Consider the following 26,245-nt stretch of genomic DNA (forward strand, 5'->3'; position numbering starts at 1 on the left):
TAGATACACGCATGAAGTAGGTACATTTACATTTAGGCAGAGTCTGCATCTGAATTTCTGTTCCATGTTCTAGTTCAGACACTTGTTTACAATTCTCAGTAAGAGTAAGAAGTACTAGAAAGAGGATGTTTTTCCACTTGAGATACATGCAGCAAAAGATTGTAGGGTTCGTAAAATGAAATGAGAGCCAAAGCACCCATGATTGTTTGGCGTTTTCCCCCCGTTTCCCTTGTTGAGGCTTTAAGTTGTCCATTAGTACTACTAGTAATCAATAAGATCTCAGTGCTTTTTTCTGGTTCTCTTAAAACTCAGAGGATTTAATTTTTTTCTTGCTTTACATTGTGATGAACTGGAGACCTTAGTTGTCTCAGGAAACTCTGAGTTCCACAACAACCTAAGCCTTGGAAATGTTGTTCAGCGTGTTCCTGGATCCGTTATGTCCTCTGGTTCTTTTATGACTAAGAGGCTCAGCTTTAAATTAGGAAGCACTGCACAGTGTGCAGTGGGAATTAGCTTTGGGAATGAGTTAAGTAGAAAGTGGTGTATAGTATTTCACTTCATTTTATACTGCACATTTTACTCTTAGAAGCAATGGCTTTGTTCCTTTTTTACTTCCTAACATAGTTTCAAAAAGTGATGCCCAACAAATCATCCCACAGATGTCAGAAGTTACTTTTTTGTTTTATAAAGATGTAAGAGTGTAAAATGTATATAGAAGTCCATGGCGACTTACTCTGTGATGGTTAAAAGTTAATAGGAGGGTCGTACTACTAGCCTTGTTGTGAAGATGGGTCTCCTAAGTCTTTCTTGTAAGACACTGACAGCTGAGTTAGAACAAAGCGTTTCTAACCATAACAGACTCTCTTGGCCCAAGGACAGCTTGAATCCAACCAGAAATGACCATCCAATAGGTCACTCCTTGCTTTATCACTCATAGGTCAGAATTTTTTTCCTAATCTAGAAAGGAAATCCGTAATTGTTCTGTACATTACTATAGTCAAATTAGAGAATTGACAGTGGAATTCCAGCAGTTAAGCTGTGGCAGACTTCCTATCACAGATCATTTGAAAGATCAAACAAACATAATTAAACATAACTATTCTGAGATTAAAGCTGAATTAACAGTTGAAAATTACTTTGATAACAGCACTTTAGTTTTGGTCTGCAGTACTGAAGAGTTTGTGTAGATCTTGTTTGAGATAATGACATTGCATCCATCCAGTGCAAATGCAACATCTGCTTGTTTACAGCTTGCAGAAAAAATTGGAGAGTATGAAGACAACAGATGCACATCTCGACAAGGTAATTATAACAAGCACTGCTTCAGTCTCGCTGTTAGAAGATAGTTCAGGATAACTGCAGCCATGGCATACTAATCATCTTATTTTTTCAGAAGGTTTCAGGTAGAGAATAGTATGTTTAAGATCTCTGGAATATTACCCTGAATGCCATGTACTTTGATATAGATAGATAGTAAATGTATATACTGAGTTCTGCTTTCAAATATGGCTTAAGAGTAATTCACAACATCCTTCTCTCCACATTGGGAAGATATAAATTTGATTGGTGAACTTTTCTATGAATGAAGAATTGGATGTAGGATTGGGTCCAGAGACAGCTTGTAAGTGGCTCAATGTCTGGATGGAGTTTGGTGATGATTGGTGCCCGCTCTACAAAACTGACAGAACAACACCATTTTTATCAGGACACACTCTGTAAGATTTACTTTTTCTTTAATTATTTATTTTTTAATTTTTTTCCTTTGCCAAAGAAAAGTGGGAGTGTCATCAGCTTTTCCATAGCACAGGATCAGCTTAAGTCAAGGTCTCTTCTCTTCTCTTCTCTTCTCTTCTCTTCTCTTCTCTTCTCTTCTCTTCTCTTCTCTTCTCTTCTCTTCTCTTCTCTTCTCTTCTCTTCTCTTCTCTTCTCTTCTCTTCTCTTCTCTTCTCTTCTCTTCTCTTCTCTCTTCTCTACTTTTCTCTACTTTTCTTCTCTTTTCCCCTTTCCTTTCCTTTCCTTTCCTTTCCTTTCCTTTCCTTTCCTTTCCTTTCCTTTCCTTTCCTTTCCTTTCCTTTCCTTTCCTTTCCTTTCCTTTCCTTTCCTTTCCTTTCCTTTCCTTTCCTTTCCTTTCCTTTCCTTTCCTTTCCTTTCCTTTCCTTTCCTTTTTTCTTCCCTTCCCTTCCCTTCCCTTCCCTTCCCTTCCCTTCCCTTCCCTTCCCTTCCCTTCCCTTCCCTTCCCTTCCCTTCCCTTCCCTTCCCTTCCCTTCCCTTCCCTTCCCTTCCCTTCCCTTCCCTTCCCTTCCCTTCCCTTCCCTTCCCTTCCCTTCCCTTCCCTTCCCTTCCCATTCCCATTCCCATTCCTTTCCTTTCTTCCTTTTTTTTTTTAATCCTCTATCCCCTCTCCTCCTCTCCCACCCCCTCCCCTTCTCTCCCCTCCTGTCCTCTCCCTTCCCATCCTTACCCCTCCCCTCTTTTTCTTTTTCTTCCCCCTTTTCATATTTTTCTAATTCTTCTCCAGTTCTTCTTCTCTATCTTCATTTTTTCTTCTTCTGCCTTGCTTTTTTCTCTATTTTCATTTTCGTTGCAACTTTCTTAAAACTTTTCACATTCTTCATTATTTCTTGCTTTTCATCTTTCTTTTCTTTTTTTTCTATTCCTCTTCCTTTTCCTCTCCCATTTCCCCCCCTATTTTCTTTTGCTTTTGGTTCTCCTTACCCTATTTGTTTTTCTTTTCCTTCCCCATTTTCTGTTCTCCTTTCTCTTTTTCTTCCCTATTTAATTTTCATTTTCTCTTCCTTCCCTCTTTATACTTTTTTTTTTTTTTAATTTCCCCTTTATGTTTCCCTTTCCCCTTCCTTTTCCCTTTCCTTGTCTTACTTTTCTTTATATTTTTCCTTTTTTTAAATTTTTCTTTCTTTTCTTCTTCTTCTCCCCTTCTTTCCTTTGGCTTTTTTTTTTTTCTTTCTTCCCCTCTTTGTTTCTTCTTTCTCCCCCATTTTCTTTCTCTTCTCCTTTTTCTATTCTTTTTCTTCCCTATTATCATTCTTCTTCTATTTTCTTCCCTGTTTTCTTCCCTCTTTTTTCTCCCTTTATCTTTACTTTCCCCTTTTGTTTTTGGTTTTTTTGCCCTATTTCTTTTTCTTTACCCTTTTCTTCCCTATCTTCATTTAATTTTTCTTCTTTCTTGCTTTCTTTTTAATTTTCATTTTCTTTCCATTTTTCCTCCCCTTATCTCATTCTTTTTTATTTCTTGCTTTTCTTCTCTCTTTTCTTTTTTCCTCCTTTTTATTGTTCTTTTTCTTCCTACTTTTAAAAGCTTGATATCTTTTTTCTTATTTTCTTCCCCCCTTTTTTTTGTTCCCATATATTCTTTACTTCTTTTCCTCTTTCTTTTCCATTTCCCCCCCTATTTTCTATTGCTATTGGTTCTTCTTACCCTGTTTTTCTTTTGCTTCTCCCACTTCTGTTCTCTTTTTCGTTTTTCTTCCCTATTTCATTTTCATTTTCTATTCCCCCTTTGCTTTCCTCCTTTTTCTTGCCCTTCTTTTTTTCTTCCCCTTTATGTTTCCCTTCTTCTTTTCTATTTCCTTTTCTTTTCTTTTCTTTTCTTTTCTTTTCTTTTCTTTTCTTTTCTTTTCTTTTCTTTTCTTTTCTTTTCTTTTCTTTTCTTTTCTTTTCTTTTCTTTTCTTTTCTTTTCTTCTCTTCTCTTCTCTTTTCTTTTCTTTTCTTTTCTTTTCTTTTCTTTTCTTTTCTTTTCTTTTCTTTTCTTTTCTTTTCTTTTCTTTTCTTTTCTTTTCTTTTCTTTTCTTTTCTTTCTCTTTTCTTCTTTTTCTTCCCTATTATCATTCTTGTCTATTTTCTTCCCCGTTTTCTTCCCTCTTTCTTCTTCCACTTTTATCTTTACTCTCCACTTTCTGTTTCCGTTTTTTTTTCCTATTTATTTTTTTTTTAACTATTTGTTCCCTATCTTCCTTTTATTTTTCTCCTTTCATGCTTTTTTTAATTTTCATTTTCTTTCCATTTTTCCTCCCCATTTCTCCTTCTTTTTTATTTCTTGCTTTTCTTCTCTATTTTCTCCCCCCCCCCCTTTTTTAAACTTTTTTTCCTAGTCTTAAAAACTTGATAATTTATTTCATAATAAATGTTTCTTCCCTTCCCCCCCCGCCCCCTTTTTTTTTGTTCCCATTTATTTTTACTTCTTTTCCTCTTCCTTTTACATTCTCCCCCCACCCCCCCTTCCATTTTTTTTTTGGCTTTTGGTTCTTTTACACTACTTGTTTTTCTTTTGCTTCTCCCATTACTCTTCTTTTTTCCTTTTCTTCAATATTTAATGTTCTTATTCTATTTTCTTCCCCCTTTCCTTCCCTCTATTTATTGCTCTCATTTTTTTCTATCCCTTTATGTTTCCCTTTTTTCCCTATTTATTTTACTTTACCCCTTTATTCCCTATCTTCATTTTATTTTTCTTCTCTCTTGCTTTCTTTTTAATTTTCATTTTCTTCCCATTTTTCTTCCCCTTATCTCATTCTTTTTAATTCCTTTCCTTTCCTTTCCTTTCCTTTCCTTTCCTTTCCTTTCCTTTCCTTTCCTTTCCTTTCCTTTCCTTTCCTTTCCTTTCCTTTCCTTTCCTTTCCTTTCCTTTCCTTTCCTTTCCTTTCCTTTCCTTTCCTTTCCTTTCCTTTCCTTTCCTTTCCTTTCCTTTCCTTTCCTTTCCTTTCCTTTCCTTTCCTTTCCTTTCCTTTCATACTTTCCTTTGCTTTCCTTTCTTTTATAAATTCCCTTCTTTTCTAATTCCCTTCCTTTGCATTATACCTACCTTCCCTTTGTGTTCCTTAGCAGTTTCCTTTAGACCTTCCTTTGCATTCCTTTTTTTAGAAATTAACCTCCCCTTCCTTTTTTATATACTTCCCTATCCTTACAATTCTACATACATTGACTTTCCTTTATACATTGCTTTCCTTTCCATTATATCTACCTTTCCTTTCTTTTCTATTCCCTTCCTTTCCCTTCCTTTATACTTACCTTTGCTTCCTTTATTTTATACTTTCCCTTCCTTTATACTTTCCATTCCCTTATACTTTCCTTTCCATTCCTATTTTTAAACTTACCCATTCCTTTCATTTATACTTTCTTATCCTTTCCAATATACTTACCTTTGCTTTCCATTCTTTTATACTTTCCCTTCCTTTATACTTTCCTTTCTTTTATACTTTCCCTTCCTTTATACTTTCCTTTTCTTTATACTTTCCTTTCCTTTATACTTTCCTTTTCTGTATACTTTCCTTTCCTTTACACTTTCATTTCAATTCCTATTTTTAAACTTAGCCTCTCCTTTCATTTATACTTTCCTTTCCTTTCATACTTACATTTGCTTTCCTATCTTTTATAAATTCCCTTCTTTTATAATTCCCTTCCCTTTGCAATATACCTACATTCCCTTTCTGTTCTGTAACATTTTCCTTTAGACCTTCCTTTCCATTCCTTTTTTTGTTTTAAATTAACCTTTCCTTTCCTTTTTTATATACTTGCCTATCCTTACAATTCTACATACATTGATTTTCCTTTATACATTGCTTTCCTTTCCATTATATCTACCTTTCCTTTTTTTTCTATTCCCTTCCTTTACCTTCCTTTATACTTAACTTTGCTTCCTTTCTTTTATACTTTCCCTTCCTTTATACTTTCCATTCCCTTATACTTTCCTTTCCATTCCTATTTTTAAACTTACCCATTCCTTTCATTTATACTTTCTTATCCTTTCCAATATACTTTCCTTTGCTTTCCTTTCTTTTATACTTTCCCTTCCTTTATACTTTCCTTTTCTTTATACTTTCCTTTCTTTTATACTTTCCTTTTCTGTATACTTTCCTTTCCTTTACACTTTCATTTCAATTCCTATTTTTAAACTTACTCTTTCCTTTCATTTATACATTCCGTTCATACTTACCTTTGCTTTCCTTTCTTTTATAAATTCTTTTCTTTTATAATTCCCTTCCCTTTGCATTTTACCTACATTCCCTTTCTGTTCTGTAACATTTTCCTTTAGAACTTCTTTTCCATTCCTTTTTTTTTTTTAAATTAACCTTTCCTTTCCTTTTTTATATACTTCCCTATACTTACAATTCTAGATACATTGATTTTCCTTTATACATTGCTTTCCTTTCCATTATATCTACCTTTCCTTTCTTTTCTATTCCCTTCCTTTCCCTTCCTTTATACTTAACTTTGCTTCCTTTCTTTTATACTTTCCCTTCCTTTATACTTTCCTTTTCTTTATACTTTCCCTTCCTTTATACTTTCCTTTTCTTTATACTTTCCTTTATACTTTCCTTTTCTGTATACTTTCCTTTCCTTTACACTTTCATTTCAATTCCTATTTTTAAACTTAGCCTCTCCTTTCATTTATGGTTTCCTTTCCTTTCCTTTCATACTTACCTTTGCTTTCCTTTCTTTTATAAATTCCCTTCTTTTATAATTCCCTTCCCTTTGCATTATACCTACATTCCCTTTCTGTTCTGTAACATTTTCCCTTAGACCTTCCTTTCCATTCCTTTTTTTTTTTTTAAATTAACCTTTCCTTTCCTTTTTTATATACTTCCCTATCCTTACAATTCTACATACATTGACTTTCCTTTATACTTTGCTTTCCTTTCCATTATATCTACCTTTCCTTTCTTTTCTATTCCCTTCCTTTCCCTTCCTTTATACTTACCTTTGCTTCCTTTCTTTTATACTTTCCCTTCCTTTATACTTTCCATTCCCTTATACTTTCCTTTCCATTCCTATTTTTAATCTTACCCATTCCTTTCATTTATACTTTCTTATCCTTTCCAATATACTTACCTTTGCTTTCCTTTCTTTTATACTTTCCCTTTCCTTTTCTGTATACTTTCTTTTCCTTTACACTTTCATTTCAATTCCTATTTTTAAACTTAGCCTCTCCTTTCATTTATACTTTCCTTTCCTTTCATACTTACCTTGTCTTTCCTTTCCTTTATAAATTCCCATCTTTTATAATTCCCTTCCCTTTGAATTATACCTACATTCCCTTACTGTTCTGTAACATTTTCCCTTAGACCTTCCTTTGCATTCCTTTTTTTTTTTTAAATTAACCTTTCCTTTCCTTTTTTATATACTTCCCTATCCTTACAATTCTACATACATTGACTTTCCTTTATACTTTGCTTTCCTTTCCATTATATCTACCTTTCCTTTCTTTTCTATTCCCTTCCTTTCCCTTCCTTTATACTTACCTTTGCTTCCTTTCTTTTATACTTTCCCTTCCTTTATACTTTCCTTTTCTTTATACTTTCCTTTCTTTTATACTTTCCTTTTCTGTATACTTTCCTTTACTTTACACTTTCATTTCAATTCCTATTTTTAAACTTAGCCTCTCCTTTCATTTATACTTTCCTTTCCTTTCCTTTCATACTTACCTTTGCTTTCCTTTCTTTTATAAATTCCCTTCTTTTATAATTCCCTTCCCTTTGCATTATACCTACATTCCCTTTCTGTTCTGTAACATTTTCCCTTAGACCTTCCTTTCCATTCCTTTTTTTTTTTAAATTAAGCTTTCCTTTCCTTTTTTATATACTTCCCTATCCTTACAATTCTACATACATTGATTTTCCTTTATACATTGCTTTCCTTTCCATTATATCTACCTTTCCTTTCTTTTCTATTCCCTTCCTTTCCCTTCCTTTATACTTACCTTTGCTTCCTTTCTTTTATACTTTCCCTTCCTTTATACTTTCCATTCCCTTATACTTTCCTTTCCATTCCTATTTTTAAACTTACCCATTCCTTTCATTTATACTTTCTTATCCTTTCCAATATACTTACCTTTGCTTTCCTTTCTTTTATACTATCCCTTCCTTTATACTTTCCTTTTCTTTATACTTCCCTTTCCTTTATACTTTCCTTTTCTGTATACTTTCCTTTCCTTTACACTTTCATTTCAATTCCTATTTTTAAACTTACCCTTTCCTTTCATTTATACTTTCCGTTCATACTTACCTTTGCTTTCCTTTCTTTTATAAATTATTTTCTTTTATAATTCCCTTCCCTTTGCATTATACCTACATTCCCTTTCTGTTCTGTAACATTTTCCTTTAGACCTTCCTTTCCATTCCTTTTTTTTTTTTTAAATTAACCTTTCCTTTTTTATATACTTCCCTATCCTTACAATTCTACATACATTGACTTTCCTTTATACATTGCTTTCCTTTCCATTATATCTACCTTTCCTTTCTTTTCTATTCCCTTCCTTTCCCTTCCTTTATACTTACCTTTGCTTCCTTTATTTTATACTTTCCCTTCTTTTATACTTTCCATTCCCTTATACTTTCCTTTCCATTCCTATTTTTAATCTTACCCATTCCTTTCATTTATACTTTCTTATCCTTTCCAATATACTTACCTTTGCTTTCCTTTCTTTTATACTTTCCCTTTCCTTTTCTGTATACTTTCTTTTCCTTTACACTTTCATTTCAATTCCTATTTTTAAACTTAGCCTCTCCTTTCATTTATACTTTCCTTTCCTTTCATACTTACCTTGTCTTTCCTTTCCTTTATAAATTCCCATCTTTTATAATTCCCTTCCCTTTGAATTATACCTACATTCCCTTACTGTTCTGTAACATTTTCCCTTAGACCTTCCTTTGCATTCCTTTTTTTTTTTTTAAATTAACCTTTCCTTTCCTTTTTTATATACTTCCCTATCCTTACAATTCTACATACATTGACTTTCCTTTATACTTTGCTTTCCTTTCCATTATATCTACCTTTCCTTTCTTTTCTATTCCCTTCCTTTCCCTTCCTTTATACTTACCTTTGCTTCCTTTCTTTTATACTTTCCCTTCCTTTATACTTTCCTTTTCTTTATACTTTCCTTTCTTTTATACTTTCCTTTTCTGTATACTTTCCTTTACTTTACACTTTCATTTCAATTCCTATTTTTAAACTTAGCCTCTCCTTTCATTTATACTTTCCTTTCCTTTCCTTTCATACTTACCTTTGCTTTCCTTTCTTTTATAAATTCCCTTCTTTTATAATTCCCTTCCCTTTGCATTATACCTACATTCCCTTTCTGTTCTGTAACATTTTCCCTTAGACCTTCCTTTCCATTCCTTTTTTTTTTTAAATTAAGCTTTCCTTTCCTTTTTTATATACTTCCCTATCCTTACAATTCTACATACATTGATTTTCCTTTATACATTGCTTTCCTTTCCATTATATCTACCTTTCCTTTCTTTTCTATTCCCTTCCTTTCCCTTCCTTTATACTTACCTTTGCTTCCTTTCTTTTATACTTTCCCTTCCTTTATACTTTCCATTCCCTTATACTTTCCTTTCCATTCCTATTTTTAAACTTACCCATTCCTTTCATTTATACTTTCTTATCCTTTCCAATATACTTACCTTTGCTTTCCTTTCTTTTATACTATCCCTTCCTTTATACTTTCCTTTTCTTTATACTTCCCTTTCCTTTATACTTTCCTTTTCTGTATACTTTCCTTTCCTTTACACTTTCATTTCAATTCCTATTTTTAAACTTACCCTTTCCTTTCATTTATACTTTCCGTTCATACTTACCTTTGCTTTCCTTTCTTTTATAAATTATTTTCTTTTATAATTCCCTTCCCTTTGCATTATACCTACATTCCCTTTCTGTTCTGTAACATTTTCCCTTAGACCTTCCTTTGCATTCCTTTTTTTTTTTTTTAAATTAACCTTTCCTTTCCTTTTTTATATACTTCCCTATCCTTACAATTCTACATACATTGACTTTCCTTTATACATTGCTTTCCTTTCCATTATATCTACCTTTCCTTTCTTTTCTATTCCCTTCCTTTCCCTTCCTTTATACTTACCTTTGCTTCCTCTCTTTTATACTTTCCCTTCCTTTATACTTTCCTTTTCTTTATACTTTCCTTTTCTTTATACTTTCCTTTTCTGTATACTTTCCTTTCCTTTACACTTTCATTTCAATTCCTATTTTTAAACTTAGCCTCTCCTTTCATTTATACTTTCCTTTCCTTTCATACTTACCTTTGCTTTCCTTTCCTTTATAAATTCCCTTCTTTTATAATTCCCTTCCCTTTGCATTATACCTACATTCCCTTTCTGTTCTGTAACATTTTCCCTTAGACCTTCCTTTGCATTCCTTTTTTTTTTTTTAAATTAACCTTTCCTTTCCTTTTTTATATACTTCCCTATCCTTACAATTCTACATACATTGACTTTCCTTTATACTTTGCTTTCCTTTCCATTATATCTACCTTTCCTTTCTTTTCTATTCCCTTCCTTTCCCTTCCTTTATACTTACCTTTGCTTCCATTCTTTTATACTTTCCCTTCCTTTATACTTTCCTTTTCTTTCTACTTTCCTTTCCTTTATACTTTCCTTTTCTGTATACTTTCCTTTCCTTTACACTTTCATTTCAATTCCTATTTTTAAACTTAGCCTCTCCTTTCATTTATACTTTCCTTTCCTTTCCTTTCCTTTCCTTTCATACTTACCTTTGCTTTCCTTTCTTTTATAAATTCCCTTCTTTTATAATTCCCTTCCCTTTGCATTATACCTACATTCCCTTTCTGTTCTGTAACATTTTCCCTTAGACCTTCCTTTCCATTCCTTTTTTTTTTTAAATTAACCTTTCCTTTCCTTTTTTATATACTTCCCTATACTTACAATTCTACATACATTGATTTTCCTTTATACATTGCTTTCCTTTCCATTATATCTACCTTTCCTTTCTTTTCTATTCCCTTCCTTTCCCTTCCTTTATACTTACCTTTGCTTCCTTTCTTTTATACTTTCCCTTCCTTTATACTTTCCATTCCCTTATACTTTCCTTTCCATTCCTATTTTTAAACTTACCCATTCCTTTCATTTATACTTTCTTATCCTTTCCAATATACTTTCCTTTGCTTTCCTTTCTTTTATACTTTCCCTTCCTTTATACTTTCCTTTTCTTTATACTTTCCTTTCTTTTATACTTTCCTTTTCTGTATACTTTCCTTTCCTTTACACTTTCATTTCAATTCCTATTTTTAAACTTACTCTTTCCTTTCATTTATACATTCCGTTCATACTTACCTTTGCTTTCCTTTCTTTTATAAATTCTTTTCTTTTATAATTCCCTTCCCTTTGCATTATACCTACATTCCCTTTCTGTTCTGTAACATTTTCCCTTAGACCTTCCTTTGCATTCCTTTTTTTTTTTTTTAAATTAACCTTTCCTTTCCTTTTTTATATACTTCCCTATCCTTACAATTCTACATACATTGACTTTCCTTTATACATTGCTTTCCTTTCCATTATATCTACCTTTCCTTTCTTTTCTATTCCCTTCCTTTCCCTTCCTTTATACTTACCTTTGCTTCCTCTCTTTTATACTTTCCCTTCCTTTATACTTTCCTTTTCTTTATACTTTCCTTTTCTTTATACTTTCCTTTTCTGTATACTTTCCTTTCCTTTACACTTTCATTTCAATTCCTATTTTTAAACTTAGCCTCTCCTTTCATTTATACTTTCCTTTCCTTTCATACTTACCTTTGCTTTCCTTTCCTTTATAAATTCCCTTCTTTTATAATTCCCTTCCCTTTGCATTATACCTACATTCCCTTTCTGTTCTGTAACATTTTCCCTTAGACCTTCCTTTGCATTCCTTTTTTTTTTTTTAAATTAACCTTTCCTTTCCTTTTTTATATACTTCCCTATCCTTACAATTCTACATACATTGACTTTCCTTTATACTTTGCTTTCCTTTCCATTATATCTACCTTTCCTTTCTTTTCTATTCCCTTCCTTTCCCTTCCTTTATACTTACCTTTGCTTCCATTCTTTTATACTTTCCCTTCCTTTATACTTTCCTTTTCTTTCTACTTTCCTTTCCTTTATACTTTCCTTTTCTGTATACTTTCCTTTCCTTTACACTTTCATTTCAATTCCTATTTTTAAACTTAGCCTCTCCTTTCATTTATACTTTCCTTTCCTTTCCTTTCCTTTCCTTTCATACTTACCTTTGCTTTCCTTTCTTTTATAAATTCCCTTCTTTTATAATTCCCTTCCCTTTGCATTATACCTACATTCCCTTTCTGTTCTGTAACATTTTCCCTTAGACCTTCCTTTCCATTCCTTTTTTTTTTTAAATTAAGCTTTCCTTTCCTTTTTTATATACTTCCCTATCCTTACAATTCTACATACATTGATTTTCCTTTATACATTGCTTTCCTTTCCATTATATCTACCTTTCCTTTCTTTTCTATTCCCTTCCTTTCCCTTCCTTTATACTTACCTTTGCTTCCTTTCTTTTATACTTTCCCTTCCTTTATACTTTCCATTCCCTTATACTTTCCTTTCCATTCCTATTTTTAAACTTACCCATTCCTTTCATTTATACTTTCTTATCCTTTCCAATATACTTACCTTTGCTTTCCTTTCTTTTATACTATCCCTTCCTTTATACTTTCCTTTTCTTTATACTTCCCTTTCCTTTATACTTTCCTTTTCTGTATACTTTCCTTTCCTTTACACTTTCATTTCAATTCCTATTTTTAAACTTACCCTTTCCTTTCATTTATACTTTCCGTTCATACTTACCTTTGCTTTCCTTTCTTTTATAAATTCTTTTCTTTTATAATTCCCTTCCCTTTGCATTATACCTACATTCCCTTTCTGTTCTGTAACATTTTCCCTTAGACCTTCCTTTGCATTCCTTTTTTTTTTTTTTTAAATTAACCTTTCCTTTCCTTTTTTATATACTTCCCTATCCTTACAATTCTACATACATTGACTTTCCTTTATACATTGCTTTCCTTTCCATTATATCTACCTTTCCTTTCTTTTCTATTCCCTTCCTTTCCCTTCCTTTATACTTACCTTTGCTTCCTCTCTTTTATACTTTCCCTTCCTTTATACTTTCCTTTTCTTTATACTTTCCTTTTCTTTATACTTTCCTTTTCTGTATACTTTCCTTTCCTTTACACTTTCATTTCAATTCCTATTTTTAAACTTAGCCTCTCCTTTCATTTATACTTTCCTTTCCTTTCATACTTACCTTTGCTTTCCTTTCCTTTATAAATTCCCTTCTTTTATAATTCCCTTCCCTTTGCATTATACCTACATTCCCTTTCTGTTCTGTAACATTTTCCCTTAGACCTTCCTTTGCATTCCTTTTTTTTTTTTTAAATTAACCTTTCCTTTCCTTTTTTATATACTTCCCTATCCTTACAATTCTACATACATTGACTTTCCTTTATACTTTGCTTTCCTTTCCATTATATCTACCTTTCCTTTCTTTTCTATTCCCTTCCTTTCCCTTCCTTTATACTTACCTTTGCTTCCATTCTTTTATACTTTCCCTTCCTTTATACTTTCCTTTTCTTTCTACTTTCCTTTCCTTTATACTTTCCTTTTCTGTATACTTTCCTTTCCTTTACACTTTCATTTCAATTCCTATTTTTAAACTTAGCCTCTCCTTTCATTTATACTTTCCTTTCCTTTCCTTTCCTTTCCTTTCATACTTACCTTTGCTTTCCTTTCTTTTATAAATTCCCTTCTTTTATAATTCCCTTCCCTTTGCATTATACCTACATTCCCTTTCTGTTCTGTAACATTTTCCCTTAGACCTTCCTTTCCATTCCTTTTTTTTTTTAAATTAAGCTTTCCTTTCCTTTTTTATATACTTCCCTATCCTTACAATTCTACATACATTGATTTTCCTTTATACATTGCTTTCCTTTCCATTATATCTACCTTTCCTTTCTTTTCTATTCCCTTCCTTTCCCTTCCTTTATACTTACCTTTGCTTCCTTTCTTTTATACTTTCCCTTCCTTTATACTTTCCATTCCCTTATACTTTCCTTTCCATTCCTATTTTTAAACTTACCCATTCCTTTCATTTATACTTTCTTATCCTTTCCAATATACTTACCTTTGCTTTCCTTTCTTTTATACTATCCCTTCCTTTATACTTTCCTTTTCTTTATACTTCCCTTTCCTTTATACTTTCCTTTTCTGTATACTTTCCTTTCCTTTACACTTTCATTTCAATTCCTATTTTTAAACTTACCCTTTCCTTTCATTTATACTTTCCGTTCATACTTACCTTTGCTTTCCTTTCTTTTATAAATTATTTTCTTTTATAATTCCCTTCCCTTTGCATTATACCTACATTCCCTTTCTGTTCTGTAACATTTTCCCTTAGACCTTCCTTTGCATTCCTTTTTTTTTTTTTTAAATTAACCTTTCCTTTCCTTTTTTATATACTTCCCTATCCTTACAATTCTACATACATTGACTTTCCTTTATACATTGCTTTCCTTTCCATTATATCTACCTTTCCTTTCTTTTCTATTCCCTTCCTTTCCCTTCCTTTATACTTACCTTTGCTTCCTCTCTTTTATACTTTCCCTTCCTTTATACTTTCCTTTTCTTTATACTTTCCTTTTCTTTATACTTTCCTTTTCTGTATACTTTCCTTTCCTTTACACTTTCATTTCAATTCCTATTTTTAAACTTAGCCTCTCCTTTCATTTATACTTTCCTTTCCTTTCATACTTACCTTTGCTTTCCTTTCCTTTATAAATTCCCTTCTTTTATAATTCCCTTCCCTTTGCATTATACCTACATTCCCTTTCTGTTCTGTAACATTTTCCCTTAGACCTTCCTTTGCATTCCTTTTTTTTTTTTTAAATTAACCTTTCCTTTCCTTTTTTATATACTTCCCTATCCTTACAATTCTACATACATTGACTTTCCTTTATACTTTGCTTTCCTTTCCATTATATCTACCTTTCCTTTCTTTTCTATTCCCTTCCTTTCCCTTCCTTTATACTTACCTTTGCTTCCATTCTTTTATACTTTCCCTTCCTTTATACTTTCCTTTTCTTTCTACTTTCCTTTCCTTTATACTTTCCTTTTCTGTATACTTTCCTTTCCTTTACACTTTCATTTCAATTCCTATTTTTAAACTTAGCCTCTCCTTTCATTTATACTTTCCTTTCCTTTCCTTTCCTTTCCTTTCCTTTCATACTTACCTTTGCTTTCCTTTCTTTTATAAATTCCCTTCTTTTATAATTCCCTTCCCTTTGCATTATACCTACATTCCCTTTCTGTTCTGTAACATTTTCCCTTAGACCTTCCTTTCCATTCCTTTTTTTTTTTAAATTAAGCTTTCCTTTCCTTTTTTATATACTTCCCTATCCTTACAATTCTACATACATTGATTTTCCTTTATACATTGCTTTCCTTTCCATTATATCTACCTTTCCTTTCTTTTCTATTCCCTTCCTTTCCCTTCCTTTATACTTACCTTTGCTTCCTTTCTTTTATACTTTCCCTTCCTTTATACTTTCCATTCCCTTATACTTTCCTTTCCATTCCTATTTTTAAACTTACCCATTCCTTTCATTTATACTTTCTTATCCTTTCCAATATACTTACCTTTGCTTTCCTTTCTTTTATACTATCCCTTCCTTTATACTTTCCTTTTCTTTATACTTCCCTTTCCTTTATACTTTCCTTTTCTGTATACTTTCCTTTCCTTTACACTTTCATTTCAATTCCTAGTTTTAATCTTACCCTTTCCTTTCATTTATACTTTCCGTTCATACTTACCTTTGCTTTCCTTTCTTTTATAAATTCTTTTCTTTTATAATTCCCTTCCCTTTGCATTATACCTACATTCCCTTTCTGTTCTGTAACATTTTCCCTTAGACCTTCCTTTGCATTCCTTTTTTTTTTTTTTAAATTAACCTTTCCTTTCCTTTTTTATATACTTCCCTATCCTTACAATTCTACATACATTGACTTTCCTTTATACATTGCTTTCCTTTCCATTATATCTACCTTTCCTTTCTTTTCTATTCCCTTCCTTTCCCTTCCTTTATACTTACCTTTGCTTCCTTTCTTTTATACTTTCCCTTCCTTTATACTTTCCTTTTCTTTATACTTTCCTTTTCTTTATACTTTCCTTTTCTGTATACTTTCCTTTCCTTTACACTTTCATTTCAATTCCTATTTTTAAACTTAGCCTCTCCTTTCATTTATACTTTCCTTTCCTTTCATACTTACCTTTGCTTTCCTTTCCTTTATAAATTCCCTTCTTTTATAATTCCCTTCCCTTTGCATTATACCTACATTCCCTTTCTGTTCTGTAACATTTTCCCTTAGACCTTCCTTTGCATTCCTTTTTTTTTTTTTAAATTAACCTTTCCTTTCCTTTTTTATATACTTCCCTATCCTTACAATTCTACATACATTGACTTTCCTTTATACTTTGCTTTCCTTTCCATTATATCTACCTTTCCTTTCTTTTCTATTCCCTTCCTTTCCCTTCCTTTATACTTACCTTTGCTTCCATTCTTTTATACTTTCCCTTCCTTTATACTTTCCTTTTCTTTCTACTTTCCTTTCCTTTATACTTTCCTTTTCTGTATACTTTCCTTTCCTTTACACTTTCATTTCAATTCCTATTTTTAAACTTAGCCTCTCCTTTCATTTATACTTTCCTTTCCTTTCCTTTCCTTTCCTTTCATACTTACCTTTGCTTTCCTTTCTTTTATAAATTCCCTTCTTTTATAATTCCCTTCCCTTTGCATTATACCTACATTCCCTTTCTGTTCTGTAACATTTTCCCTTAGACCTTCCTTTCCATTCCTTTTTTTTTTTAAATTAAGCTTTCCTTTCCTTTTTTATATACTTCCCTATCCTTACAATTCTACATACATTGATTTTCCTTTATACATTGCTTTCCTTTCCATTATATCTACCTTTCCTTTCTTTTCTATTCCCTTCCTTTCCCTTCCTTTATACTTACCTTTGCTTCCTTTCTTTTATACTTTCCCTTCCTTTATACTTTCCATTCCCTTATACTTTCCTTTCCATTCCTATTTTTAAACTTACCCATTCCTTTCATTTATACTTTCTTATCCTTTCCAATATACTTACCTTTGCTTTCCTTTCTTTTATACTATCCCTTCCTTTATACTTTCCTTTTCTTTATACTTCCCTTTCCTTTATACTTTCCTTTTCTGTATACTTTCCTTTCCTTTACACTTTCATTTCAATTCCTATTTTTAAACTTACCCTTTCCTTTCATTTATACTTTCCGTTCATACTTACCTTTGCTTTCCTTTCTTTTATAAATTATTTTCTTTTATAATTCCCTTCCCTTTGCATTATACCTACATTCCCTTTCTGTTCTGTAACATTTTCCCTTAGACCTTCCTTTGCATTCCTTTTTTTTTTTTTTAAATTAACCTTTCCTTTCCTTTTTTATATACTTCCCTATCCTTACAATTCTACATACATTGACTTTCCTTTATACATTGCTTTCCTTTCCATTATATCTACCTTTCCTTTCTTTTCTATTCCCTTCCTTTCCCTTCCTTTATACTTACCTTTGCTTCCTCTCTTTTATACTTTCCCTTCCTTTATACTTTCCTTTTCTTTATACTTTCCTTTTCTTTATACTTTCCTTTTCTGTATACTTTCCTTTCCTTTACACTTTCATTTCAATTCCTATTTTTAAACTTAGCCTCTCCTTTCATTTATACTTTCCTTTCCTTTCATACTTACCTTTGCTTTCCTTTCCTTTATAAATTCCCTTCTTTTATAATTCCCTTCCCTTTGCATTATACCTACATTCCCTTTCTGTTCTGTAACATTTTCCCTTAGACCTTCCTTTGCATTCCTTTTTTTTTTTTTAAATTAACCTTTCCTTTCCTTTTTTATATACTTCCCTATCCTTACAATTCTACATACATTGACTTTCCTTTATACTTTGCTTTCCTTTCCATTATATCTACCTTTCCTTTCTTTTCTATTCCCTTCCTTTCCCTTCCTTTATACTTACCTTTGCTTCCATTCTTTTATACTTTCCCTTCCTTTATACTTTCCTTTTCTTTCTACTTTCCTTTCCTTTATACTTTCCTTTTCTGTATACTTTCCTTTCCTTTACACTTTCATTTCAATTCCTATTTTTAAACTTAGCCTCTCCTTTCATTTATACTTTCCTTTCCTTTCCTTTCCTTTCCTTTCATACTTACCTTTGCTTTCCTTTCTTTTATAAATTCCCTTCTTTTATAATTCCCTTCCCTTTGCATTATACCTACATTCCCTTTCTGTTCTGTAACATTTTCCCTTAGACCTTCCTTTCCATTCCTTTTTTTTTTTAAATTAAGCTTTCCTTTCCTTTTTTATATACTTCCCTATCCTTACAATTCTACATACATTGATTTTCCTTTATACATTGCTTTCCTTTCCATTATATCTACCTTTCCTTTCTTTTCTATTCCCTTCCTTTCCCTTCCTTTATACTTACCTTTGCTTCCTTTCTTTTATACTTTCCCTTCCTTTATACTTTCCATTCCCTTATACTTTCCTTTCCATTCCTATTTTTAAACTTACCCATTCCTTTCATTTATACTTTCTTATCCTTTCCAATATACTTACCTTTGCTTTCCTTTCTTTTATACTATCCCTTCCTTTATACTTTCCTTTTCTTTATACTTCCCTTTCTTTTATACTTTCCTTTTCTGTATACTTTCCTTTCCTTTACACTTTCATTTCAATTCCTATTTTTAAACTTACCCTTTCCTTTCATTTATACTTTCCGTTCATACTTACCTTTGCTTTCCTTTCTTTTGTAAATTATTTTCTTTTATAATTCCCTTCCCTTTGCATTATACCTACATTCCCTTTCTGTTCTGTAACATTTTCCCTTAGACCTTCCTTTGCATTCCTTTTTTTTTTTTTTAAATTAACCTTTCCTTTCCTTTTTTATATACTTCCCTATCCTTACAATTCTACATACATTGACTTTCCTTTATACATTGCTTTCCTTTCCATTATATCTACCTTTCCTTTCTTTTCTATTCCCTTCCTTTCCCTTCCTTTATACTTACCTTTGCTTCCTCTCTTTTATACTTTCCCTTCCTTTATACTTTCCTTTTCTTTATACTTTCCTTTTCTTTATACTTTCCTTTTCTGTATACTTTCCTTTCCTTTACACTTTCATTTCAATTCCTATTTTTAAACTTAGCCTCTCCTTTCATTTATACTTTCCTTTCCTTTCATACTTACCTTTGCTTTCCTTTCCTTTATAAATTCCCTTCTTTTATAATTCCCTTCCCTTTGCATTATACCTACATTCCCTTTCTGTTCTGTAACATTTTCCCTTAGACCTTCCTTTGCATTCCTTTTTTTTTTTTTAAATTAACCTTTCCTTTCCTTTTTTATATACTTCCCTATCCTTACAATTCTACATACATTGACTTTCCTTTATACTTTGCTTTCCTTTCCATTATATCTACCTTTCCTTTCTTTTCTATTCCCTTCCTTTCCCTTCCTTTATACTTACCTTTGCTTCCATTCTTTTATACTTTCCCTTCCTTTATACTTTCCTTTTCTTTCTACTTTCCTTTCCTTTATACTTTCCTTTTCTGTATACTTTCCTTTCCTTTACACTTTCATTTCAATTCCTATTTTTAAACTTAGCCTCTCCTTTCATTTATACTTTCCTTTCCTTTCCTTTCCTTTCCTTTCATACTTACCTTTGCTTTCCTTTCTTTTATAAATTCCCTTCTTTTATAATTCCCTTCCCTTTGCATTATACCTACATTCCCTTTCTGTTCTGTAACATTTTCCCTTAGACCTTCCTTTCCATTCCTTTTTTTTTTTAAATTAAGCTTTCCTTTCCTTTTTTATATACTTCCCTATCCTTACAATTCTACATACATTGATTTTCCTTTATACATTGCTTTCCTTTCCATTATATCTACCTTTCCTTTCTTTTCTATTCCCTTCCTTTCCCTTCCTTTATACTTACCTTTGCTTCCTTTCTTTTATACTTTCCCTTCCTTTATACTTTCCATTCCCTTATACTTTCCTTTCCATTCCTATTTTTAAACTTACCCATTCCTTTCATTTATACTTTCTTATCCTTTCCAATATACTTACCTTTGCTTTCCTTTCTTTTATACTATCCCTTCCTTTATACTTTCCTTTTCTTTATACTTCCCTTTCCTTTATACTTTCCTTTTCTGTATACTTTCCTTTCCTTTACACTTTCATTTCAATTCCTAGTTTTAATCTTACCCTTTCCTTTCATTTATACTTTCCGTTCATACTTACCTTTGCTTTCCTTTCTTTTATAAATTATTTTCTTTTATAATTCCCTTCCCTTTGCATTATACCTACATTCCCTTTCTGTTCTGTAACATTTTCCCTTAGACCTTCCTTTGCATTCCTTTTTTTTTTTTTTAAATTAACCTTTCCTTTCCTTTTTTATATACTTCCCTATCCTTACAATTCTACATACATTGACTTTCCTTTATACATTGCTTTCCTTTCCATTATATCTACCTTTCCTTTCTTTTCTATTCCCTTCCTTTCCCTTCCTTTATACTTACCTTTGCTTCCTCTCTTTTATACTTTCCCTTCCTTTATACTTTCCTTTTCTTTATACTTTCCTTTTCTTTATACTTTCCTTTTCTGTATACTTTCCTTTCCTTTACACTTTCATTTCAATTCCTATTTTTAAACTTAGCCTCTCCTTTCATTTATACTTTCCTTTCCTTTCATACTTACCTTTGCTTTCCTTTCCTTTATAAATTCCCTTCTTTTATAATTCCCTTCCCTTTGCATTATACCTACATTCCCTTTCTGTTCTGTAACATTTTCCCTTAGACCTTCCTTTGCATTCCTTTTTTTTTTTTTAAATTAACCTTTCCTTTCCTTTTTTATATACTTCCCTATCCTTACAATTCTACATACATTGACTTTCCTTTATACTTTGCTTTCCTTTCCATTATATCTACCTTTCCTTTCTTTTCTATTCCCTTCCTTTCCCTTCCTTTATACTTACCTTTGCTTCCATTCTTTTATACTTTCCCTTCCTTTATACTTTCCTTTTCTTTCTACTTTCCTTTCCTTTATACTTTCCTTTTCTGTATACTTTCCTTTCCTTTACACTTTCATTTCAATTCCTATTTTTAAACTTAGCCTCTCCTTTCATTTATACTTTCCTTTCCTTTCCTTTCCTTTCCTTTCATACTTACCTTTGCTTTCCTTTCTTTTATAAATTCCCTTCTTTTATAATTCCCTTCCCTTTGCATTATACCTACATTCCCTTTCTGTTCTGTAACATTTTCCCTTAGACCTTCCTTTCCATTCCTTTTTTTTTTTAAATTAACCTTTCCTTTCCTTTTTTATATACTTCCCTATACTTACAATTCTACATACATTGATTTTCCTTTATACATTGCTTTCCTTTCCATTATATCTACCTTTCCTTTCTTTTCTATTCCCTTCCTTTCCCTTCCTTTATACTTACCTTTGCTTCCTTTCTTTTATACTTTCCCTTCCTTTATACTTTCCATTCCCTTATACTTTCCTTTCCATTCCTATTTTTAAACTTACCCATTCCTTTCATTTATACTTTCTTATCCTTTCCAATATACTTTCCTTTGCTTTCCTTTCTTTTATACTTTCCCTTCCTTTATACTTTCCTTTTCTTTATACTTTCCTTTCTTTTATACTTTCCTTTTCTGTATACTTTCCTTTCCTTTACACTTTCATTTCAATTCCTATTTTTAAACTTACTCTTTCCTTTCATTTATACATTCCGTTCATACTTACCTTTGCTTTCCTTTCTTTTATAAATTCTTTTCTTTTATAATTCCCTTCCCTTTGCATTATACCTACATTCCCTTTCTGTTCTGTAACATTTTCCCTTAGACCTTCCTTTGCATTCCTTTTTTTTTTTTTTAAATTAACCTTTCCTTTCCTTTTTTATATACTTCCCTATCCTTACAATTCTACATACATTGACTTTCCTTTATACATTGCTTTCCTTTCCATTATATCTACCTTTCCTTTCTTTTCTATTCCCTTCCTTTCCCTTCCTTTATACTTACCTTTGCTTCCTCTCTTTTATACTTTCCCTTCCTTTATACTTTCCTTTTCTTTATACTTTCCTTTTCTTTATACTTTCCTTTTCTGTATACTTTCCTTTCCTTTACACTTTCATTTCAATTCCTATTTTTAAACTTAGCCTCTCCTTTCATTTATACTTTCCTTTCCTTTCATACTTACCTTTGCTTTCCTTTCCTTTATAAATTCCCTTCTTTTATAATTCCCTTCCCTTTGCATTATACCTACATTCCCTTTCTGTTCTGTAACATTTTCCCTTAGACCTTCCTTTGCATTCCTTTTTTTTTTTTTAAATTAACCTTTCCTTTCCTTTTTTATATACTTCCCTATCCTTACAATTCTACATACATTGACTTTCCTTTATACTTTGCTTTCCTTTCCATTATATCTACCTTTCCTTTCTTTTCTATTCCCTTCCTTTCCCTTCCTTTATACTTACCTTTGCTTCCATTCTTTTATACTTTCCCTTCCTTTATACTTTCCTTTTCTTTCTACTTTCCTTTCCTTTATACTTTCCTTTTCTGTATACTTTCCTTTCCTTTACACTTTCATTTCAATTCCTATTTTTAAACTTAGCCTCTCCTTTCATTTATACTTTCCTTTCCTTTCCTTTCCTTTCCTTTCATACTTACCTTTGTTTTCCTTTCTTTTATAAATTCCCTTCTTTTATAATTCCCTTCCCTTTGCATTATACCTACATTCCCTTTCTGTTCTGTAACATTTTCCCTTAGACCTTCCTTTCCATTCCTTTTTTTTTTTAAATTAACCTTTCCTTTCCTTTTTTATATACTTCCCTATACTTACAATTCTACATACATTGATTTTCCTTTATACATTGCTTTCCTTTCCATTATATCTACCTTTCCTTTCTTTTCTATTCCCTTCCTTTCCCTTCCTTTATACTTACCTTTGCTTCCTTTCTTTTATACTTTCCCTTCCTTTATACTTTCCATTCCCTTATACTTTCCTTTCCATTCCTATTTTTAAACTTACCCATTCCTTTCATTTATACTTTCTTATCCTTTCCAATATACTTTCCTTTGCTTTCCTTTCTTTTATACTTTCCCTTCCTTTATACTTTCCTTTTCTTTATACTTTCCTTTCTTTTATACTTTCCTTTTCTGTATACTTTCCTTTCCTTTACACTTTCATTTCAATTCCTATTTTTAAACTTACTCTTTCCTTTCATTTATACATTCCGTTCATACTTACCTTTGCTTTCCTTTCTTTTATAAATTCTTTTCTTTTATAATTCCCTTCCCTTTGCATTATACCTACATTCCCTTTCTGTTCTGTAACATTTTCCTTTAGAACTTCCTTTCCATTCCTTTTTTTTTTTTAAATTAACCTTTCCTTTCCTTTTTTATATACTTCCCTATCCTTACAATTCTACATACATTGATTTTCCTTTATACATTGCTTTCCTTTCCATTATATCTACCTTTCCTTTCTTTTCTATTCCCTTCCTTTCCCTTCCTTTATGCTTAACTTTGCTTCCTTTCTTTTATACTTTCCCTTCCTTTATACTTTCCTTTTCTTTATACTTTCCCTTCCTTTATACTTTCCTTTTCTTTATACTTTTTTTTATACTTTCCTTTTCTGTATACTTTCCTTTCCTTTACAATTTCATTTCAATTCCTATTTTTAAACTTAGCCTCTCCTTTCATTTATAGTTCCCTTTCATTTCCTTTCATACTTACCTTTGCTTTCCTTTCTTTTATAAATTCCCTTCTTTTATAATTCCCTTCCCTTTGCATTATACCTACATTCCCTTTATGTTCTGTAACATTTTCCCTTAGACCTTCCTTTCCATTCCTTTTTTTTTTTTTAAATTAAGCTTTCCTTTCCTTTTTTATATACTTCCCTATCCTTACAATTCTACATACATTGACTTTCCTTTATACTTTGCTTTCCTTTCCATTATATCTACCTTTCCTTTCTTTTCTATTCCCTTCCTTTCCCTTCCTTTATACTTATTTTTGCTTCCTTTATTTTATACTTTCCCTTCTTTTATACTTTCCATTCCCTTATACTTTCCTTTCCATTCCTATTTTTAATCTTACCCATTCCTTTCATTTATACTTTCTTATCCTTTCCAATATACTTACCTTTGCTTTCCTTTCTTTTATACTTTCCCTTTCCTTTTCTGTATACTTTCTTTTCCTTTACACTTTCATTTCAATTCCTATTTTTAAACTTAGCCTCTCCTTTCATTTATACTTTCCTTTCCTTTCATACTTACCTTTGCTTTCCTTTCCTTTATAAATTCCCATCTTTTGTAATTCCCTTCCCTTTGAATTATACCTACATTCCCTTTCTGTTCTGTAACATTTTCCCTTAGACCTTCCTTTGCATTCCTTTTTTTTTTTTTAAAATTAACCTTTCTTTTCCTTTTTTATATACTTCCCTATCCTTACAATTCTACATACATTGACTTTCCTTTATACTTTGCTTTCCTTTCCATTATATCTACCTTTCCTTTCTTTTCTATTCCCTTCCTTTCCCTTCCTTTATACTTACCTTTGCTTCCTTTCTTTTATACTTTCCCTTCCTTTATACTTTCCTTTTCTTTCTACTTTCCTTTCCTTTATACTTTCCTTTTCTGTATACTTTCCTTTCCTTTACACTTTCATTTCAATTCCTATTTTTCAACTTAGCCTCTCCTTTCATTTATACTTTCCGTTCATACTTACCTTTGCTTTCCTTTCTTTTATAAATTCCCTTCTTTTATAATTCCCTTGCCTTTGCATTATACCTACATTCCCTTTCTGTTCTGTAACATTTTCCCTTAGACCTTCGTTTCCATTCCTTTTTTTTTTAAATTAACCTTTCCTTTCCTTTTTTATATACTTCCCTATCCTTACAATTCTACATACATTGACTTTCCTTTATACATTGCTTTCCTTTCCATTATATCTACCTTTCCTTTCTTTTCTATTCCCTTCCCTTCCCTTCCTTTATACTTACCTTTGCTTCCTTTCTTTTATACTTTCCCATCCTTTATACTTTCCATTCCCTTATAATTTCCTTTCCATTCCTATTTTTAAACTTATCCATTCCTTTCATTTATACTTTCTTATCCTTTCCAATATACTTACCTTTGATTTCCTTTCTTTTATACTATCCCTTCCTTTATACTTTCCTTTTCTTTATACTTCCCTTTCCTTTATACTTTCCTTTTCTGTATACTTTCCTTTCCTTTACACTTTCATTTCAATTCCTATTTTTAAACTTACCCTTTCCTTTCATTTATACTTTCCGTTCATACTTACCTTTGCTTTCCTTTCTTTTATAAATTCCCTTCTTTTCTAATTCCCTTCCCTTTGCATTATACCTACATTCCCTTTCTGTTCTGTAACATTTTCCTTTAGACCTTCCTTTCCAATCCTTTTTTTTTTTTTAAATTAACCTTTCCTTTCCTTTTTTATATACTTCCCTATCCTTACAATTATACATACATTGACTTTCCTTTATACATTGCTTTCCTTTCCATTATATCTACCTTTCCTTTCTTTTCTATTCCCTTCCTTTCCCTTCCTTTATACTTACCTTTGCTTCCTTTCTTTTATACTTTCCTTTCCTTTATACTTTCCTTTTCTGTATACTTTCCTTTCCTTTACACTTTCATTTCAATTCCTATTTTTAAACTTAGCCTCTCCTTTCATTTATACTTTCCTTTCCTTTCATACTTACCTTTGCTTTCCTTTCCTTTATAAATTCCCTTCTTTTATAATTCCCTTCCCTTTGCATTATACCTACATTCCCTTTCTGTTCTGTAACATTTTCCCTTAGACCTTCCTTTGCATTCCTTTTTTTTTTTTTTAAATTAACCTTTCCTTTCCTTTTTTATATACTTCCCTATCCTTACAATTCTACATACATTGACTTTCCTTTATACATTGCTTTCCTTTCCATTATATCTACCTTTCCTTTCTTTTCTATTCCCTTCCTTTCCCTTCCTTTATACTTACCTTTGCTTCCTCTCTTTTATACTTTCCCTTCCTTTATACTTTCCTTTTCTTTATACTTTCCTTTTCTTTATACTTTCCTTTTCTGTATACTTTCCTTTCCTTTACACTTTCATTTCAATTCCTATTTTTAAACTTAGCCTCTCCTTTCATTTATACTTTCCTTTCCTTTCATACTTACCTTTGCTTTCCTTTCTTTTATAAATTCCCTTCTTTTATAATTCCCTTCCCTTTGCATTATACCTACATTCCCTTTCTGTTCTGTAACATTTTCCCTTAGACCTTCCTTTCCATTCCTTTTTTTTTTTTTAAATTAACCTTTCCTTTCCTTTTTT

At 31.5% G+C, this 26,245-nt stretch overlaps 1 long non-coding RNA gene across 1 annotated transcript in view; it reads left to right on the forward strand.

The window, feature by feature from the left end:
- Positions 1 to 824: 824 nt before the first annotated feature.
- Positions 825 to 26,245, forward strand: part of LOC146751621 (uncharacterized) — a 60,313-nt gene continuing 34,892 nt past the window's right edge. The window contains exon 1 of the long non-coding RNA XR_014941312.1: positions 825 to 1,715. This is a non-coding gene — a long non-coding RNA (uncharacterized LOC146751621). The remainder of the gene's footprint in view (positions 1,716 to 26,245) is intronic.

This window comes from Coturnix japonica, unplaced genomic scaffold (genome assembly GCF_054131305.1).
Source record: "Coturnix japonica strain WE unplaced genomic scaffold, WE-NBRP24 Scf070, whole genome shotgun sequence".
Lineage (NCBI taxonomy): Eukaryota > Metazoa > Chordata > Aves > Galliformes > Phasianidae > Coturnix > Coturnix japonica.